Source organism: Notothenia rossii (assembly GCF_949606895.1).
Source record: "Notothenia rossii genome assembly, chromosome: 3".
NCBI lineage: Eukaryota > Metazoa > Chordata > Actinopteri > Perciformes > Nototheniidae > Notothenia > Notothenia rossii.
This window is the reverse complement of record NC_136901.1, coordinates 61,616,497-61,636,730: the sequence shown is the minus strand read 5'-3', so window position 1 is coordinate 61,636,730 and position 20,234 is coordinate 61,616,497. Positions and strand designations below refer to the sequence as shown.

Below are 20,234 nucleotides of genomic sequence, written 5' to 3'. Positions count from 1 at the left end.
CTCCGCACCCCCTGCCTGCCGCTAGGGGGTGCTGCAGCGCCCTCAGCACCCCCCTTCCCGCGCCCATGATATGAATGCACCTGCCCATTGCCTGGAAAAGTTAGATGCTGCCTATCACAGTGCTCTGAGATTTGTTACTAACTGTAAAGCACTTACTCATCTCTGTATCCTGTATGCCAAGGCAGGTCTGCCTTCACTAACTGTACGGAGGCTCAGTCATTGGTACATGTTCATTTACAAAGCCATGTTGGGTAAACTACCTTTTTATATCTGCTCTCTGATCTCTCGACGAATTGAAAGTGCTTATTGCCTGAGATCTCATGATGTTGTTTTATTGAATGTGCCAAGTGCTAGGACTGTCTTAGGGAAGAAAGCTTTTAGTTGTGCAGCTCCACTAAATTGGAACAGTCTGCAAACATGTTTAAAACTGAGCACTTTGGTTCCCCTGCATCATTTTTAAACTCGGCTGGGTGACATGCTGTTTGATACTCATGGTTCCTGTCACTGTAAATAGAGTTTGTAAACTGTACCCTGTACATTATGTTGTATGTATGTCATCCTTATTGTTGTTCTGTTGTTTTTATGGTACATGTGTAACTAATGTCCTGCAGGTCACCCTTTGTTCTGACACCATAGTGTAAAATTCGGTACTGTAGCTTTAAGGCACCAGATAGCGCGACTCTCCTTCTTGTGTTTTAGTTTACACAGCAAAGCCATGCAGAGCACATCGTAGCTCAGTTCTATGCCACAGATCATTTTGTTTTAATCCTTGGAGTAGATCTGTCTGTAAGTATACAAACTTACCTGTGTGCCAAGTTATGTTTCAAAAATGTGGTTTAATTGATTGTGTGGTTTCAATGTTTTAGATAAGCTAACTAGCTGCTAAGCTAACGGACATAGCTCATTATTAGCATAGGCTGTTGATTATACTGCACTCTATTTGCATTATGTTGCACATGTATTATTTCAATTGCGTAACTTGTGTTGTATTTTTCTGTTTATTCTTGCAGTTTTACAATTTCAAGCCTCAGTAAATGGTCAACTCAACAACTTTCTTCTGAGTCTTTGTTCGCTATCTGTGAATCTATGCAGTGCGATGCATACGCAAGGGCAGAATAGTAAAAAGACACTACTCAGCTGGAAAGGCAGCAAAATAATTCTGTGATCAGCACGCTACCACTTCAACCTAAAGACTCATCAGACAGCAGTAAGATGAATGGCCAGGAAGAAGAACTCCGGAGATCAGGTCCCGGGCCTCAAGTCACAGGTCATCAACAAGGTCAAGCAAGTCATCTGCCAGTGCTGCAGCGACAAGGGCAAGAGCTAAAGCCGAAGCAGCAAAAATAAAGGTATCCTTCGCAGAAAGGGAGGCAGCCATGATGAGGCAGAAAGCAGAGGTGGAGGCAAACCTTTATGTTTTGAAGCTGGAAAGTACAGCTGTGGCCGCATCTAAAGAGGCAGCCATATTTGAAGCAGCTGCAGCAGATTTGGAAGAAGGACATCTTGGTGAGTTACAGAATGTAGCTCAGGAGGATCCAGCAAGATGCACAACAGAATACATTGCTAAACATTCATTTTTACAAAACACTCACCAACAGTTTCAAAACGTGGAAACACAGAAATTCACTTCTCACAATAACGGACAGCAGGGCAGACATTGGCCACACAAGGGTGCAGATGAGCACAAACCCACTGAGGACCTACACTATGCATCACTTCCTGTCTCTCCAGCATTCGTTCCAAATAACTACTCAGCTCCAACTCCTCATACTCCTGATCTTGCTCAGTATCTCATGAGAAAAGAGATGGTGAGTTCTGGGCTCCTTGCCTTTGATGATCGTCCAGAAAATTACTGGGCATGGAAATCATCATTCCAAGCAGTTACAAGGGAGCTGTATCTGTCTGACCACGAAGAGCTCAACCTCCTTGTCAAATGGCTTGGACCGGAGTCAGCAGCACATGCAAAGCGGATAAGGTCAGTGCACGTTCATAACCCCACAGCAGGTGTCAGTATGATATGGCGGCGCTTAGAGCAATGTTATGGATGCCCAGAGGTGATCGAAAATGCCTTTCTAATACGAATAGAGACATTTCCAACCACCTCAAACAAAGACATCCACCAGCTCAGAGAGCTAGGTGACTTGTTACTGGAGATAGATGCCGCTAAATCTGGTGGATTCCTGCCTGGCCTAGCATATTTGGACACTGCCAGAGGTGTTAATCCAATAGTGGAAAAGCTTCCTTACAGTCTACGAGAGCGCTGGGTAACGCAAGGTTCCAGGTATAAGGAAGATTATCTTGTGCCTTTCCCACCTTTCAGCTTCTTTGTGAAATTTGTATGTGCTCAGGCAAAGGTCAGAAATGATCCACGTTTTGCATTCAGTCTGTCCTCTTCCCAAAGTGACATTAGAGCGGATAGAACACCTAAATACACTCCGAGAACAGCTGTTTTAGTTAGGAAAACTGAAGTGACTGCTTCTGCCTCACAGTCTAGCTCAGCTATCAAGACAGAGGAACCAGACAAACAATGCCCAGTGCATAACAAGCCTCATCCACTGTCAAAATGCCGTTGGTTTCGAGGAAGACACCTTGATGAGAGAATAACCTATTTAAAGGAGAAATCCATCTGCTTTCGATGTTGTGAATCCACAAAGCATATTGCCAAAGATTGCGAGGCAACACTTAAATGCAAGGAGTGTGAAAGTGACAAACATACCTCAGCCATGCATCCTGGTCCAGCTCCTTGGTCGTTTGGTATGTTCAGAACTGAGAATGAGCAAAGCGGCGAGTCTGGAGGACAAAGGCCACCTGAAGTAACTTCCATTTGTACAGAAATCTGCTGTGGTGCTCCCAAGCCCAGATCATGCTTGAAAATCTGCTTGGTGAATGTGTACCAGGCTGATTATCCCAACAAATCACACAGAGTGTATGCAGTGCTGGATGATCAAAGTAATCGGTCGTTAGCAAAATCACAATTCTTCAATCTGTTTGGCTGGAGTGGAGACAGCAGGAAGAAAAGCATGCAACATTATAGTGGAGTCACTTGATGGGAAAACTAAAGCAGCACTCCCTCCTCTGTTGGAATGTAACAACTTGCCTGACGACAGGTCAGAGATTCCCACTCTGGAGATCACACAGTATTTTCCACACCTCAGGCAAGTGACTGACAAGATTCCTCCCCTCGACACCAATGCTCCTATTCTCCTTCTGCTCGGAAGAGACATTCTGCGTCTACATAAGTTGCGTGAACAGTGTAACGGGCCTCACGACTCACCCTACGCCCAGCGCCTTGACCTTGGCTGGGACATACAGATGTAGCGTTTCATTTCAGACGCCTACCCGTGCGGGTCCGTGATCTGCACGGGGTGGGCCCCTGCTGAAAAGGAAAAACCCCCCGCAGGACTTGATACGCCCCCTTGATAAATAAATGTAATTTTAATGAAACCAGCTGCAATGGATCATGGATCCACCATGGGGAGCCGTGAAAAGCTGCCACACTGGAACTCATGTGAAATAAACAGCTGATAGATCTACAGGTGTCTGATATAGCGGATATTTGTTCAGATCCATATGTCACGGATAGGATCATATTCTGTGCTAAATAATAGACATGTATTCATTTATAAAACAATAGCATGTTTTTATTTAACAAAATAATGTTGTTTAATTCACGTAGGTGTAAGTACAAAACCATCGATATGTTTTTTCATCAGGAAATGCAGCCCGGCTCAAACAAACGATTTTCAATCATCATCCTCACGATCATTTAATGTATCATATGTTTGCGAATTGAAATGAATGCACTAATACATGTAGTTTAATCCACGTGAGTTTGCAATAACAAAAATAATCGCTTTGTTTTTATATCACATCTGACCGGAGGAAAATGCAGCACGGCTCTCACTACCCATAATCCTAATCCCATGGGCAAACAATAATATGTACAGTGTTAATAGTTTACTGTATTATTAGTGTCTAATATTACTGCTATAACAATCACACATTGAGTTGTTAAAATCAGACCGTTGTTTTTTTTTAAACAGTCTGAATGAAACGGCAGCTCTCAGGTGATCAGGTGTGTGTTTACCAGTGTTGGGACTAATGTGTTACAAACTAACGCACACAACTACCTTTTGCGGTAACTAATAACGTTACTCGTTAACTATTCCCATTCAGTAACGCCTTAGTTACTGTGATTTAAATGGGTGCGTTACTGCGTTACATTATGTGATCCAACTGAACCGAATCTCCCTGCGGATGTAATTTACAGGCGAATACAGCGATGTCCTCTCACAGTACCATGGAAAAGTGAAAGTGACCAGAGAGGAGTGATGATTGGTTAACGCGGGGTAACATTTCAGGGTAAGCCAATCAGACACAGAGTTGGGCGGGTCTTGCCTTATGGGGAAAATACACAGACACACAAACGCTTGCTAAGGCTAACACTAGGGTTGCCACCTTTCAGAAATAGAAATAAGGAACACCCCTCACGCCGCGCGGGTGTCCGAAACTCCTGAAATGCATAGAAATATATCTATTTTTTATATGAACCAAAATGCTTTGATTTAAATAATTGACATAATTTCACATACCATAATAGCCTCTGGGCCCTGGGGTCACTTGGTGGTCAGTAAGGAAGGGGTAGTCAAGAAAGCATTTACTGTAGTCATACTTAGTTTAAAGTGCTTTATTAGCAATGAACTTGTAAACTTGTATGTTTAAATACATACTGTGCATAGGCTGAACTAGCCTGAACCTGAGAACAGCACCTAAATTAAATAAGCTACAATAGAATGTGCTTTAAGTGTAACATTTGAACCTGAGCATAGCCATAGTAAATTAAACAAAGCCTGCCTGCATAGGGCACGTTAACTGAAACAGAACAGCACCTAAATTAAATAAGCTACAATAGAATGTGCTTTAAGTGTAACATTTGGGAACAATTAAACTTAAGGCAGAAAACAATGAAATGAAACACACTTGTAAACTTGTTACGGGTGATTAGACTGACCTAGGCTGAACTTGAGCATATGCTAGTCTGTATTATATGCATATAAAGTGCTGTAACAGCTGTAACAAAGCCTGCCTGAGGACTCTTTTACGAATCATCTTAAAATGAAACACTTTTGTGAACCTGTTATGATTATCTGATTGAACAAAATGACAAATGAAAAGATTGATAACATCACTCCCTGAGCCAAGTCTGAACCTGGCCGCATACCCTCTGCTTCATAACTGGGAGCCACCAGTGGAGTCAAGATACGCCTAAAGAAAGTGCATAACATAAAACTAATAAACAGATAAAAAATAAAGTGCATAGCTTCCCTCAACTCCTTTATGTCCTTTTTTTTGATAGAACAGGTTTAAACAGTCCCCTCTCTTCCTCACTTCTTCTTCCAGGAGTACTTCTTGTTACTTCTTGCAGCACTGAGCAGCTCCTTGTCTTTCAGAGCTGTGGTGTGGAACTCTGGACAGGTCTGCTCAAAGTTCAGAGTAATGAGGAGCTCACTCCTGATGAGCTCCACTGAGCACCTGCTCCTGCAGTCACTCCACTTGTTGGTCATTCTGGAGAAGATCCTTTCCACGTATCCAGTGGATGCTGGGATGCTCAGGATGTGTCTCATGATGGAGAGCATGTTGGGCACATCCACTTCTTTAAACACAGCCATCCACCTCGCAGCCACACCCTTGGACTTCCATGCATCAGAATATTCTTCTCTGAGCCTCCTCAGGATTGTATTGGCTGTGGTGCACTCATCGTAAAGCTCATTCATCTTCAATTTATTGATGAGGTTGAGTTTGGTAGCCACCTTCTCAATTTGATTAAAGGTCAGGTTGCCATGTTGGAGTAAGAGAGGCTGCAGTGAGAAGAGCCAGTTCTCTTCGGAGAAGTCGAACCATTTCTCAACATATGAAATGGCTGTATTGAGGAATGCAGTGAATTCGGCCCTTGCCATGTGTGCGTCATGAGGGAGGAGGCGCTGCAGCTTTTGCCTTGTTAGGTACCCATAGAACTGGTCGTCTTGTCTCTGTATGAGCTTTTGCCTGAATTCATCCATGATGGAATACAACTCAACACAGGTGGTTCTATTGCTCTCCAGGCTCTTTACTACTTCCTCAAAGAGGGAGAGTATATTGTTGCAGAAAAGAAGGTAAATCTCCACAATGTCTTCATCTTCCACAGTTGAGTCTCTGTTGAGCTTTAACAAAGCTTGCACTTGCTTGGGACACTCGTCTCCTAGACTGATGAAGTACGACTTCAGTGCAGTCCAGGTCTGCATCAGCCGATGGATGGCTGGATTGAGGGAGAGCCACCTGGTTGTCACATGTCGTAGGATCTCTTGGAATTCAACGTCACAAAACTCACAAAATTCTTTGAGTGACTCTCTTCTTTTTGCTGAAATGGAGAAGTGGCCATAGACCTTCAGCACAACATTCTCCACATCTACAGTAAGCTTGTCAAGGGCGTGCTTCACTGTGTTGTGCACTATGTGGGCATGGCAGTTTCCTCGCAGCAGATCGTTTTGTTTTCTCTTCAGGTTGGTGAAAACAGAGTTGTGAATACCATAATTGACATTTGTGTTGTCAGCACTGAATGCAGTCACTTGATCCATTGACAAGCCAAATTTCTCAAGGGATTGTTCCAGGAGAGCTACAATCCCAGCAGCTGACTCATCTGGATTCTCTATGAAGTCCAGCATTTTGTTGGTGACACCAGACTCTGGAGTGAAGTACTGGACAGCAAGGGGAAACATCTTCCTGTTCCCTTTATTGGAAGCATCGGTCTGTATGGAGAATGGGAGGGGTGGTGATGTTAAGATCTTGAGAACATCACCCACTGCCTTCGGGGCCAGGACGTCTTTCACCAGTGCCTCTTGCTTTGTTCTCCCCAAAGTCATCTTCTTCACCATTTTGGAATCAGATAGAGTCTTTTGATTGAGCTTGTGTCCACAGTCAGCACTGTTGTAGCTGAGGTTATGTTTTACTGTGTGGTATACCTGTGTCACCTCAGCTGCAGTAATCTAGAGGGGGGAATGGGATGATGTCAGATTATTACTTTCATATTGTTGTCACTATTTATTTTATTTATCAATCAATCAATCAATCGTATTTATTCACAGTAGGCCTATTTATTCACAGTATTTATTTGCTGTTAATCTATTAGGAATAATTTCAAATGAGCAGCATTAGCATAACAACATAAGAGTTTTGATTCTGAATCAGAGATGTTCTTTATGGTTACATTTCATTCTATATTGATAATATTAAATACACGTTTATTTAATAGACTTTAAAATCATATCGGTATGATATGGGACCAGGGGTGGGTAGAGTCTCTACCCACCCCTGGTCCCATATCATACCGAATCAATCTCAGGAGATGTTTCAGCTATGAAGAACTGTGACACTGGTGCTTGGCTCCTTTGTGTTCTGATATTTCTTGAGTGGAGATCCCCGGCTGCGTGCTGTTTGACATCAGACAGCCCACCGTGCGACACTGAAAATGTTCTGCGACATGCTTTGCAATTTGCCTTGTAGTCATCTTCAGGGACCCTATCAAGCCACTGGTTTGCCTCTTCCCATTCTCGTCTGTATTTCTGTTGTCGGTGTTTCCTCTTTTGAGGACGAGGTGGCGTATCTGAAGACATCTTGCATTTGTTTTTAAAAATCACGCCGCGACAGAGCGGCGTAATGACATAACGTAGCGAGCGTAACGACGACAGGCAGCGCAAAGGGGCCGGGCCGGGCTGACAGGCAGACAGACAGGATTTGGCACAGAGGCAGAGCAGAGAGGAGAGTCCGCGGAAGGTCTTGCGCACCTCCCGCCAACATATTTTGCTGTTTTTAATATTTCCTGTCCTTTATTTTGTTCATTATTGTTAGTTCAGTGTTCACGTGTGTGTGTGACAGACGTGCATGGGACAGATTGTGAAAATACGGGACAAACTGCGTTCCGTATTGGTTCAATACGGAACGCAACATTTAATTCCCAATTACGTAACAAATACGTATTTCAAGGAACGGGTGGCAAGTTTAGCTAACACACACACATACACGGCAACGCCCACCACCAGCATACACACACTATGGCAGATGCAAGTATCAGCGAGAGCAGCACCGCATTTAAAACTTGGAGATATAACCACTATTTTCAATATGTGGGGATAAAGGACGCACAAAATATTACGGTCAAATGTAAACTGTGCAAGACAGAAAGCATTGTCCACATCGAATAACAGCAATGCCGATCTCCTGAAGTCGCCAAAGACCCCACCGTCTCAACCACCGGCAGTGACCCAGATGGAGCAACACCATTTAAACAGCCAGAAAAAGCTTTTTTTTTAAATCGCCACACGTCACCCAGAGTCAACTAAACAGATTGATTGCTGAAAATAGTTTGTTTGCCTTCAGTGTCAGTCTGACCGTTTATTATTTATCTAATTCTTACTGCCAAAAGAGTGTAGTTCTTGTTTAATTGTTACACTGCCAAAATAGTGTAGTTCTTGTTAATGTGTACACTGTGGTGATTGACATTATTCACCCACGGATCTATGGGTTGGGGTATTGTTCTGCACGGACATTTTAGTGAACCGGACTTCCTGTTTCCGCCGGTCTTTGCTTCCCAGGCATGAAGTTGTTTTCAATGGTTTTCAGATGCTAAATAAAAGTCTAAAAGCCCCGCCTCCGACTCCCATCTCTCGGCACCACAACAGTGCCAAAAGAGTGTAGTTGTTTTTATTTCATATTGCACTACTTAGAATTTGATTGTTGAGGCCACAATAAAGACGCCTGCTTTATTGTTATTGCACAGATTACAGGTACTGAGACAACGAAATGCAGTTTAGCTTCTAACGGTGCAACAAGCAGTTAAGTGAAAAGTAATGTACACGATCTACAGAATAAAATATAGAATTAATTGAATGATGAATAAACAGTGAGGGGTATGAATACACTAGATATACACAGCAGCCTGTGAGCAGTATTAACAGTGTGTATGAATATGCTAAGATATATAAAGTATGAAAACGGTAAGCAGTGCAAGTATAGCATACATGCCAACCTTTCCAAATCCAAAAGAGGTAGGTTTGCGCGTGGCAAATGTGCATGCCAAAATTAGGTAATCAGAAGAAATGGAACCCCAGTAATCACATGTATAAACCATGTATTTAACATATATTGCATAATTTTATGCATTTTTCAGAAAAAGTGGTAGTTTGGTAAACAGTGACATCAACGACATGTCTGGTCTGTAAAATGCCCGAAAAGTAAAAGAATGGGAGATAAATATCCCAAAGTCTCCACATTTTATTATATTTTTAATGTGTTTCTGGTCCTCTTTCAGTTGAGACAGTGTAGATGAAGGATGTGTCAGGATGTAGAACTCTTGTGTGAACATTGGATAAACAAGCCAGGTTCATATTCTTGTTTCATGTTGTTGACATATTAGAGTCAAAGGTTTGCACAGTGCGAAATATCTTTGTGTTGTGCCATAAATCAGAAAATACTGCATTAAAAAAGTCATTTCCTGCATTTTTATACTGATAAAGTGTGATATAAATAATGTACAGGCTTTCAGATTGCTGTAGTTCACTAAACACATTAACGACATGTTTGGTGTTGAAAATCTCAGAAAAAGTGAAAGAATGGGAGATAAATATCCCCAAATCTCAAAATTGCATTATCTTTTGTGTGTGTTTGTGGTCCTCTTTCAGTTGAGACACTGTAGGATGCTTCCGGAAAAGACCAAACAATGGATGTCTTTCAGTCGCCAACATGTGTTTTCGAGACACTGATATTAACGGGGAAATCCTGCAGGACTCAAATGCCTCGTCGGGGGTAACGCTGCCTTTCTCGCAGTGTTACCCCCGGTCTGCATGTTGTTTCTCTTTCAGAAACACAGAGGACTACTGTTTGTATGATGCGATCACGCTGCAAACGATGTCCACCAAAAGTCGAGTCCAGTGTCTATGGAGTATCATTTTTATTTGTTATAGTTTGGGAAGATTGAAAATTGGTAGGGAAAGCCAGCTAAGTCGGTAGGCGGTAGAAACATGTCAAAAGCGGTAGACTACCGTCCAAATCGGTAGGGTTGGCATCTAGTATAGTATAAAATATATGGATATTAATTTCATGATAAACATTGTGGAACAATGATGAAAAATGTGAATGGAAGTGGCGACGTAAAACTGACAAAAAACAACAACAAACTTTTGCCGAGCCAATGGAGAGTTTCATCAGCAGCGAGTACAAACCACCAATGAGCGCTCAGCTCGAGATACCAGCGAGTCGAGAGAGTGAATTATATCTGCATGTTCTCTTTTGAGAAGCCCCCACCCCCCATGTTGCAAACTCTTTGTTTAAAGCTAAATGGCCATCGGAATGTGTGGAGTAAGTCTCCCAAGGGGGATGCTCACATTCCACAGTTCCCCCCCCCACCCCTCCTGTGATCTCCCAACCCCCAGTCTGTAGGTCTGTGTTCGCTGCAGCATGTCTGTTAGGCCCCGCCCCCTGCACACAGAGAGACACAGGGAGATCGCTCTTCTGGAGTGAAAAGAGCGGAAATAATGATATTGCAAGTTAGAAACGTAAGATGCATTTTGACAGACAAGATGGCCAGTCCGCCACTGCACCCAGCCCAGCCCACGTAAACTGTCAACGGGGGGAGCCTCACTGCTGGGGGAATGGTGGACCTAGTGTCCCGGAGTGGGAATAATAATAATAATAATAATCCATGCATTTTATCCATTAATTTCCCCAACATTGTGGTAAAGAAAACCACACGTTTAATCCATGTTGGTGTACTACAACTACAAAAAGCATTGGTTTGTTTTCTGATCAGGAAATGCAGACCGGCTCAAACAAACAATTTTTAAATCATCATCCTCACGATCATTTAATGTATCATATGTTCGCCGAATTGACATGAAAGCACTAATAAATGTAGTTTCATTCATTTGAGTTTACAACTACAAAAATAATCGATTTGTTTTTATATCACATCCTACGGGAGGAAATTCAGCAGCTCTCACTCCCGATTTGTAATCCTAATTTAATCATCATCTTCTCTACGATCATTTATGTTTATGTTCCCCGAATTGACATGAAAGCACTGACAAATATGAATATACTGTAGTCAACTTCATTAAAACGTTATTAACGTGCCTAAACTCAGTAATTCACCATTTCTACGCATGACAACACACTTTGTCCGTGTTTGGCTCTCTCGCCGCACAGTGAAGAGTTCCCGCATTGACGTCACTTCCGGCTTCCCCCAAAACTTCAAAATGAGTCGAAGGAATTTCCCCGCAATGTTCGAAATTATTGATATTTATCGGAACGGTATCGCACCTTCTTTTTTAAACTGACGGTTCGAGATGACTAGTAGCCCAATATTTCATTGCACAACAGTTGTTGGGATGCTGTCACAGGCTCTTTAAACTGTCGCACTTTCTGTTGTTTCTATCGCGCATTGCCGGTATGAAAGGGTCTGTTCCGGAAATATCAAATATTTAATAAAAGTGAAAAACAATGAACAAGACTTAACGTATTAATAATAATTAATTATATTTATTCCGTTTGGATGTAGGATTTTTGACTTTGTTTAGAGCAGCAGTGATCTTCAGCAGAGAGCTAAGCGCTGTCAGACCGGACCTAACCCTGAAAAGTATTATCATCTGAAATTAATCATTATGTTATTGATTTTAAATACATATTGTATTTTTACAACTTGTATTTAGAAATACTCTGTTGTAATTATTGATGCATAAATGTGTTCATCCATTCAATGTGGCATCTGCTATAATGGGGTTAATGTATGATATTACTTAATAATACAATACATTATAATATATGATATGATAATTATATTTTAGTTTTATTCATTTCTTATTTCATAGTTTCTCATTATTATTATTTTTATCGCTCATCTTATTTTTGATTTTATTAATCTGTGAATCTGTGCTATCCTGTTTTTCACTCTTACCCTGTTGCTGTTTGAACTACTGAATTTCCCCACGGGGATTAATAAAGGTCCATCTTATCTTATCTTAATGTATACATTGATTTACTTCAATCTACTGTACTGTGTAAAAACACCCCAACAAATATACTGCATAAAGCAAACTATATACTTTATTTGATCTAAAATATTGATGTTTTTTCATTATAGTAGCCTGTGAAAACCATAACAAATAAGTGATTAAATGCTACAGTATTCAGCAAACACAACTGCAGAGCTGCAAACATTGCAAACAGAATAAGTTCTACAACACCTAGTTGTCTTTGTGTATTTGTGAATGAAGCGCCATCTCATGGTTAAATCCTGTAATTGAAAAAATGGGGAAATTTGGCAACGCCCTCTAGCAATTTGGCAACACCCCCAGCCACTGGGATCCGCTGGGCTTTTGACTGGGACACACCCATGTGAGTCCTATCTGGAGTGCTACATCTGTAGTTGGAGAAATATGCCTGGATGGGACTCACAATTCAAACCATGTCAACGTCTACAAGACCCATGTCCTTCAAAATGGACGCCCATCCTTTCTTAAGCCGTGCATGAACAGCATTCAGGTGAAGGAGAGGTTAAATGGTCCAGCCAAGCATCATCTTTCAGCCCCATCTCACAGCCTGGAAAACGTCTTTAATGGAAGTTTAGATTGTATAGGAGAAAGTGTGTTTCGAAAAACACCTGATGACGACAAATCAGCCCTGTCTGTGGATGACAAGATCTTTCTCCGAATCATGGAAAACGAAAGTGTATATGGATGATGAAAACCACTGGGTGGCACCACTGCCCTTTCGCTTCCCCCGCAAGCCCCTTCCTAATAACAGGGAACATGCCTTGCAGCGTCTCTCCTCTCTCCAGCGCTCATTCAGAAAGAGACCAGACATAAAAGAGCATTTCTTTGACTTCATGCAGAAGGTCATTGACAACCGCCAAGCCGAGCCAGCTCCACAACTGCAGCATGGACAAGAGTGCTGGTATTTGCCTACATTCGGTATTTACCACCCGGAAAAAACCAGGGAAAATAAGAGTGTTTTTTTATTCCAGCTCTCAGTACAAAGGAGTGTCATTGAAAGACGTTCTCCTCAGTGGACCCAACCTCAACAACGCTCTAATTGGGGTCCTACTGAGATTCAGAAGGGAGAAAATAGCCGTCACAGCTGACGTAGAACAGATGTTCTATTGTTTCAAGGTCAGACAGGACCATCGCAACTTCCTGCGGTTTTTGTGGCACAGAGACAACGACCCAGATAAGGAGATTGTTGACTACTGGATGACAGTTCACGTGTTTGGGAACAGTCCATCACCAGCAGTAGCAACTTACGGGCTGAGAAAGGCTGCAGAGCAAGGGGAAACTGAACATGGCACAGACTCAAAGGAGTTTGTATTCAAGAACTTTTATGTCGATGATGGACTAATTTCAGTGTCAAAAGAAGATGAAGCCATTGATCTGCTACAGCGAACCAAGAGCCTTCTGGCTGAGTCCAATTTGAGGCTTCGCAAAATAGCTTCAAACAGTGCCAGTGTCATGGAGGCCTTTCCTCTTGAAGAACGAACAAGCGATTTTAAAGATCTGGATTTGGGAGCCGACCCTTTGCCTCTCCAACGGAGTCTGGGCATAAGCTGGGAACTCAATAATGACAGTTTCACCTTTAAAGTTTCACAGGACATTAAACCGTTCACTCGTCGAGGCATACTGTCCACTGTGAACAGTCTCTTTGATCCCCTGGGATTTGCATCTCCCATCACTGTGCAAGGCAAGGCGTTGGTAAGAGAACTTTCTTCAGAGCAGTACGAGTGGGACGTCCCACTCCCACCAGAGAAGGAAGCTCAGTGGAAAGCTTGGACTGACTCCTTAACTGAGCTGGAACAGATTCAAGTACCAAGACCATATACCCCGGTCTCAATGTCATTTTGCAAACAAACAGAACTTTGTGTTTTCTCAGACGCTTCTACAAGGGCAATTGCTGCCGTAGCATACCTACGTGTTCTTGACTCTGATGGGAAATGGCATGTAGACTTTGTGATGGGCAAATCCAAGCTAGCTCCTTACCCATTGCACACCATACCTCGCCTGGAACTGTGTGGGGTAGTCTTGGCGGTTGAACTGGCAGAACTAATCAAATCTGAGATTGACTTGGAGTTGAAGGCAGTCAGGTTCTTCACGGACAGTCGCGTTGTTCTTGGCTACATCTACAACAATTCAAGGCAGTTCTACACCTATGTAGCTAACAGAGTAGCTCGCATAAGGAACAGTACTAACCCAGAACAGTGGCTTAATGTGAAAACTTAAGAAATGTATCCTCAAGTTCTCTCTCTTGCAACCAAGGTCACAGAGCAGAGCCTTGGATCACAACGGTTCAAACATTTCTCTACTTGGAAGGCTCTAGTAAGAGGTATGGCAACACTCATTCATGTAACCAAGTCCTATTCCAGCAAGTCTCACACTGTAGAGTGCAATGGATGGCATCACTGGAAACAGTCACACACCTCAGAGCTCTCTCAGGCCAAAACAATCATCTTGAAGGCAGTGCAGCAGGATGTTTACAAGAACGAGGTGGACTGCGCAACTCAGGGCATTAATGTTCATAGCCACAGCTCTCTTGTGAAACTGGATCCATTTCTTGACAAGGATGGTTTGCTGAGAGTTGAGAGTCGCATCCATAAAGCCCAATTGGAAGACCAAGAGAAACATTAACTCATCCTGCCAGCCAGTCATCAAGTTGCCACTCTCTTAGTCCGACACTATCATGATCAAGCAGCTAACCAAGGTCGCCATTTAACAGAGGGCGCACTGCGCACTGCCGGTGTCTGGATAGTAGGAGGGAAGAGGCTCATTTCTAGTATAATATTCAAATGTGTCATCTGCAGGAAATTGAGAGGTAAGTTTGAGGTTCAGAAAATGTCCGATCTGCCTGCTGACAGACTGTCCATGGATCCAACTTTTACACATGTAGGGCTTGATGTCTTTGGTCCATGGAGTGTGTGGTCTATCTGCAAGACCATGGTTGTACATGGATATTTAACGCACCTCATTCTTCACATATGGGTGGAGCTTGGGAGAGGATGATTGGTGTGGCTCGACGGGTCCTTGATGCACTGCTGTTGAAGAATAAGGATAAACTGACCCATGAAGTCATGGTCACTTTGATGGCTGAAGTTATGGCCATCATGAACGCCAGGCCTCTGGTTCCCATCTCTTATGATACAGACTTTCCTGAGATACTCTCACCTGCTACTCTTCTAACCCAGAAGGCGAGTGTGACACCCACACCCCCGGGGGACTTTGAACTGGATCACCTATGTAAGGTACAGTGGCGCCAGGTTCAGAGCTTGGCGAACTCCTTCTGGAAACGGTGGAAGCAGGAGTATCTGGCAACCCTTCAGCCTCGGAGGAAGTGGACCGAGGAGCGGCCTAATCTCCAGGACGGTGACGTTCAAGCACAATGTAATGACTGGTCTCTTGGTCTGATAGTAAAGGCCATTCCAAGTTCGGACGGAAAGGTGCGAAAGGTCATGGTGAAGACCTTAGGTCACAGGACAGCAAAAGAGTACCTTAGGCCCATCAGCGATGTGGTGTTACTGATACCAAGGGTAAAGAGATGTAAATAGTGGTAAAAAGGTTTACCAAGCGGGGAGTGTTCCGACACCATAGTGTAAAATTCGGTACTGTAGCTTTAAGGCACCAGATAGCGCGACTCTCCTTCTTGTGTTTTAGTTTACACAGCAAAGCCATGCAGAGCACATCGTAGCTCAGTTCTATGCCACAGATCATTTTGTTTTAATCCTTGGAGTAGATATGTCTGTAAGTATACAAACTTACCTGTGTGCCAAGTTATGTTTCAAAAATGTGGTTTAATTGATTGTGTGGTTTCAATGTTTTAGATAAGCTAACTAGCTGCTAAGCTAACGGACATAGCTCATTCTTAGCATAGGCTGTTGATTATACTGCACTCTATTTGCATTATGTTGCACATGTATTATTTCAATTGCGTAACTTGTGTTGTATTTTTTCTGTTTATTCTTGCAGTTTTACAATTTCAAGCCTCAGTAAATGGTCAACTCAACAACTGTCTTCTGAGTCTTTGTTCGCTATCTGTGAAGCTATGCAGTGTGATGCATACGCAAGGGCAGAATACCCTTGAAAAAGAGATCTTTTGATCTCTGGTTAAATAAAGGCTACAAACAAACAAATTAAAGATAACGTTACAACTCTGATAGTCAGGTTTTCTCCCAGCAGTTCCATTTCCGGTGCTGCGGCTGGGCAGCAGCTGTGTGTCTGTGCTGCACGCGGCGGTATATTTGAATTACACCGGGCCAGCGGCACACTGTGAACAGTCAGGAAGACTCGGGTCTAACTCATGGTCTAACTAACTTTATTTAACAGAAAATAAAATGGCAGCAACAGGGCTTGGAAGCAGTGGTCGCGTTAACCGAATACTCCCTCCCCTCCCGTCAGATTGAGTGACTGACGAGTTGTGTACAGACTCGCGGGTAATAATGGATTATGACGGAAATGTTACGTTCCTGTCCGTCAAAATGACTGACAACGAAAAAGTCTAAAGCCACCACTTCTTGGGAGAAAGAAACAATGTGATATTTGGGCCCATTTTCGCTACAATGAGGCAGAGAAAAAAAGCGAATGCATTGTTTTATCAGAAGGGAAGCATTAATAACACTAGTGATGGCAGTTTGACACTGAAGCTTCGAACGGAGCTTCAACCCTGGACTTCCTATTCCATAGAAGCAGTGCTTCGAAGCTTGCTTCAAATCACGTGACATATGATGTCAGAAGCAGCAACTGCTTCAAATCACGTGACATGTGACGTCCGAACCAGCAACTGCTTCATTTCCTGAATGAATAACTTGACTGATTTGCGGTCCAATCACGCGATTCAATGCACTGCCTCGTCTCTATTCTTACAGGTGACAGGTTGAAACAGTTTCGAATTTGAGCGCTTCAACACTTTATGACCGCTCTAAACAATGCGCAATGTGTGGGTTGTTGTCGTAGTTTCCGTTGTTGCTGTTGAGTTGTTGTTGGTATTGCATTAGAATTGTAGTATCATTATAGAGCAAGCCAGGAAGAAAGATAGGTCGTTCTGGCTCGGGAAACACTTTGAAATGTGGAGAAGTTGTGAACAAAAAGAGAATTATCAGTAATATAAAAACAGTTTAATATTTTAAGGAATAGATAGCCCAGTGGATAGAGCCGGCGGCCAGAATGCGGCTTTGTCCTCTGCGCAGCTGGTTCAAAGCCCGGAATGGATGTACTTTGAATCATTGCTTTTCAACTTTAATACTTTAATAACTGATAAAAGGCCCTCTCCGCCCACATTTTTTTCCAGCATTCTCTTGTCTCTTCTCAATAACCCAATACACACAATTATCAATCTTTAATTGCAAATAGAACATGATATTCAGTCGTGTGTGTGTGTGCATCGAATATTTTTCAAGGCAAAGATACGTTAAACCCTCTGCAGCCTTGCACTTCGCCAGGAGAGGTCGCTGTAGCTGAAGCTTCGAGAAATAAAACTATTTCCGACACAATTGTCCAAGTGGTTCGATGCTTTATTCAAAGCTTCATTTTGCCATCACTACACAGCTGGTAAAAACACCACAAACCTGAACAGATACTCTCTGCAAAGCTGCATTCTGTTATATCTGGTATTCGTTATTCTCGCGTCCAGGAGAGAAGCTTTAAAAGTAAGAGACAATGGAGTGTCTGAGAAAGGTTCAAATGGGTACTTTAATTAAATGGCGCAGTAATTTAACTGCAGCTTCCTCTCGCAGTCCGGGCCGTGGAAAAGAGAGCGAACAACGCTCCGTCACCTAACTATATATCTCATCTTTTGGCTCCTCCTCTTCAGTGGCGGCTGTGGTGACGTAGGGGGTCCGCCCTCCTCAGTCTTCAATGTCCGTTATTGCGCCTAACAGAGAATTCAGACATTGTTCATTCAATACATAACTAAACAAGCCTTTTCTCCTCATACTCTCTTTCATGGCTTTTTATTTAATGCATTGTAACGGCTGTAATGGCGTTTTTGTTAAAGCCAGAAGTCAAGCCTACTGTTGGTACTTCCGGTATCTCTTCCGGAATAGCTTTTCAAAATAAACTTTAACCACAGGCAAATGCGAACCGGAAATATTTTTACAATAAAACAGTTATAAAATTACTGCATGTTTAAACTATCTTATATCATTAAATATTGATTTTAATTTCTAACAATTCTTAATCATTCAACCTGTGTTTTTCATCAAATAATAATAATAATAATACATTTATTTTGGGGGGCGCCTTTCATAACAAACAAGGACACCTTACAGGGCATGGGGCAATATAGGGAACAATTAAAACAGTGGATTTAGTGAAGTGAAGTATCAGCCGGGGTAAGACAACACAAACAACATAAGGACAAAATATAATCTTATTGTGAAATAAGTTGGGTTAAAATGACAAATTATTGGTTTTGACTAGTTTGACAGAAATGTTCTACATAATCTGGTGACTAAAAAAGACTCAACAGTTTTCATTGACAAAAAGTAGACTAAAATGCTCAGACTTTTAGCCGACTAAAACTTGACTAAATAAAAACAGGATGAAGGTGACTAAATATGACTCAAACTAAAAAGGAAATTTAACACAGGACTAAGACTAAAATTAAATAAAAAAGTAGCTGACGAAATTAACACTAGTCTGCACGAGTCTGCAGGAAGTTTCACTGATCCGCTTCCCCTGAGCCAAACGATAACTTCTGGCAGCTATCCTACTTGCTAAAGGCTAGGCAGATGGAGTGGGGTACATTGTAATGTGATTCGACATGTTATAAGGAGAGTAGCGAGTGACGCAATTTATAGTTTTAATTTGTACGTCACCAGGTTTGGACTCAAAGGACGCGGGTTAATCGAGAGGGGAGACTCGTCACGACCAGCTCGAGTCATTACTAGGATCCGGGTTAATGATCCGGATGAATCAGGACTCACCCATCTCTATTCTACTGATCATAATTCATTGTTGAGGTATACTAAAATAGATTTATATTGTGCAATTTTCCAAACTCAAATTGGTTTCTCATACAGTATCTCTGTATAGTGTGTGTATTCACTCTGTCCTAAATGCCTTGTTGGAGCTCCTGCCCCCCCCCTCCCTGTGAGCCCAGTGGCCGTCTGCGAGACAGCGAGACACAGCGAAACCCAGCCCGAAACCAGCCCGAGCACACACACACGCAGCCAGGCTGGGAGTTTGTGTGTCTGCTCACACACAGACTCACAGCCTCGCTGCGTCCTGCTGTCTCAGGGAGGAGATATCGGCTGAGCTGCAGCTGAGAAAAGATTGAGTGTGTGTGTGTGAGCCGTTACGTTAAGTCCGGGATTGGTCCATTTGGACGCTACAGAGTATAAAAACATGCATAAAAACCTTCATAACACACCAGGGGACGGGTAATAACCGGAAAAGCATGACATGGGACCTTTAAGTAAGGATAAATCATCTGAGGGATTCTGATAAACTTGTGATCGCTCTATTGATTCATTCCACAGGAATCACTTTGTATATTTTTATCAAGGTCATTGTAAACACAACTTAGAAATAACTTTTAATGGGTGTTTCTCTGAGTTTTTGAATCTTTCAAACATACATAAAAAAAACGTCATTTGAAAACATCATTTGATAAATGTAGTGCTCCTCTGTGTTTTCATATTTTTGAATAAAATATTTTTTGCCGGACCCCGTATAAAACCATTTTCTCAAGCTCTGAGGTTCATATTCTTATGCCCACCCACCCATGCAATTAGATAGAAAGCAGACTGGCAGTCACACACACACACACACACACACACACACACACACACACACACACACACACACACACACACACACACACACACACACACACACACATAATCCTTCAAAATGGCACACGTTGTTACGCACAGGCAATTTAAACTGTTTTTGTTGATGGACTCTTTCAAAATGCATTGGCTCTTTATCTTAAACAGTGTGGCAGCATGGGGAGTGAGAGGGGGGGGACTTCTGAAAGAAATACTTATCTGTTCTGTTGTATGTGTTACCCTGGAGATGGAAGGAGGGTCAGATACAGTGGCGGCTGGTGGAAAATATTTTTGGTGGGGCTGTTGATATAGTGAGTAAAAACATGTTTTTGGGGAGAAATGACCCCTTAAATTGGGACTTCTGGTGATGTAATGGCCCCATAAAATCGTGGTTCTAGGG

At 42.5% G+C, this 20,234-nt stretch overlaps 1 long non-coding RNA gene across 1 annotated transcript; it reads left to right on the top strand.

Moving 5' to 3' along the window:
• Window positions 1-698: 698 nt before the first annotated feature.
• Window positions 699-19,779, top strand: LOC307032543. Its single transcript, XR_013806296.1, has 3 exons — window positions 699-786; window positions 1,011-1,975; window positions 18,884-19,779. It is a non-coding gene; the product is annotated as an uncharacterized lncRNA (long non-coding RNA).
• Window positions 19,780-20,234: the final 455 nt, after the last annotated feature.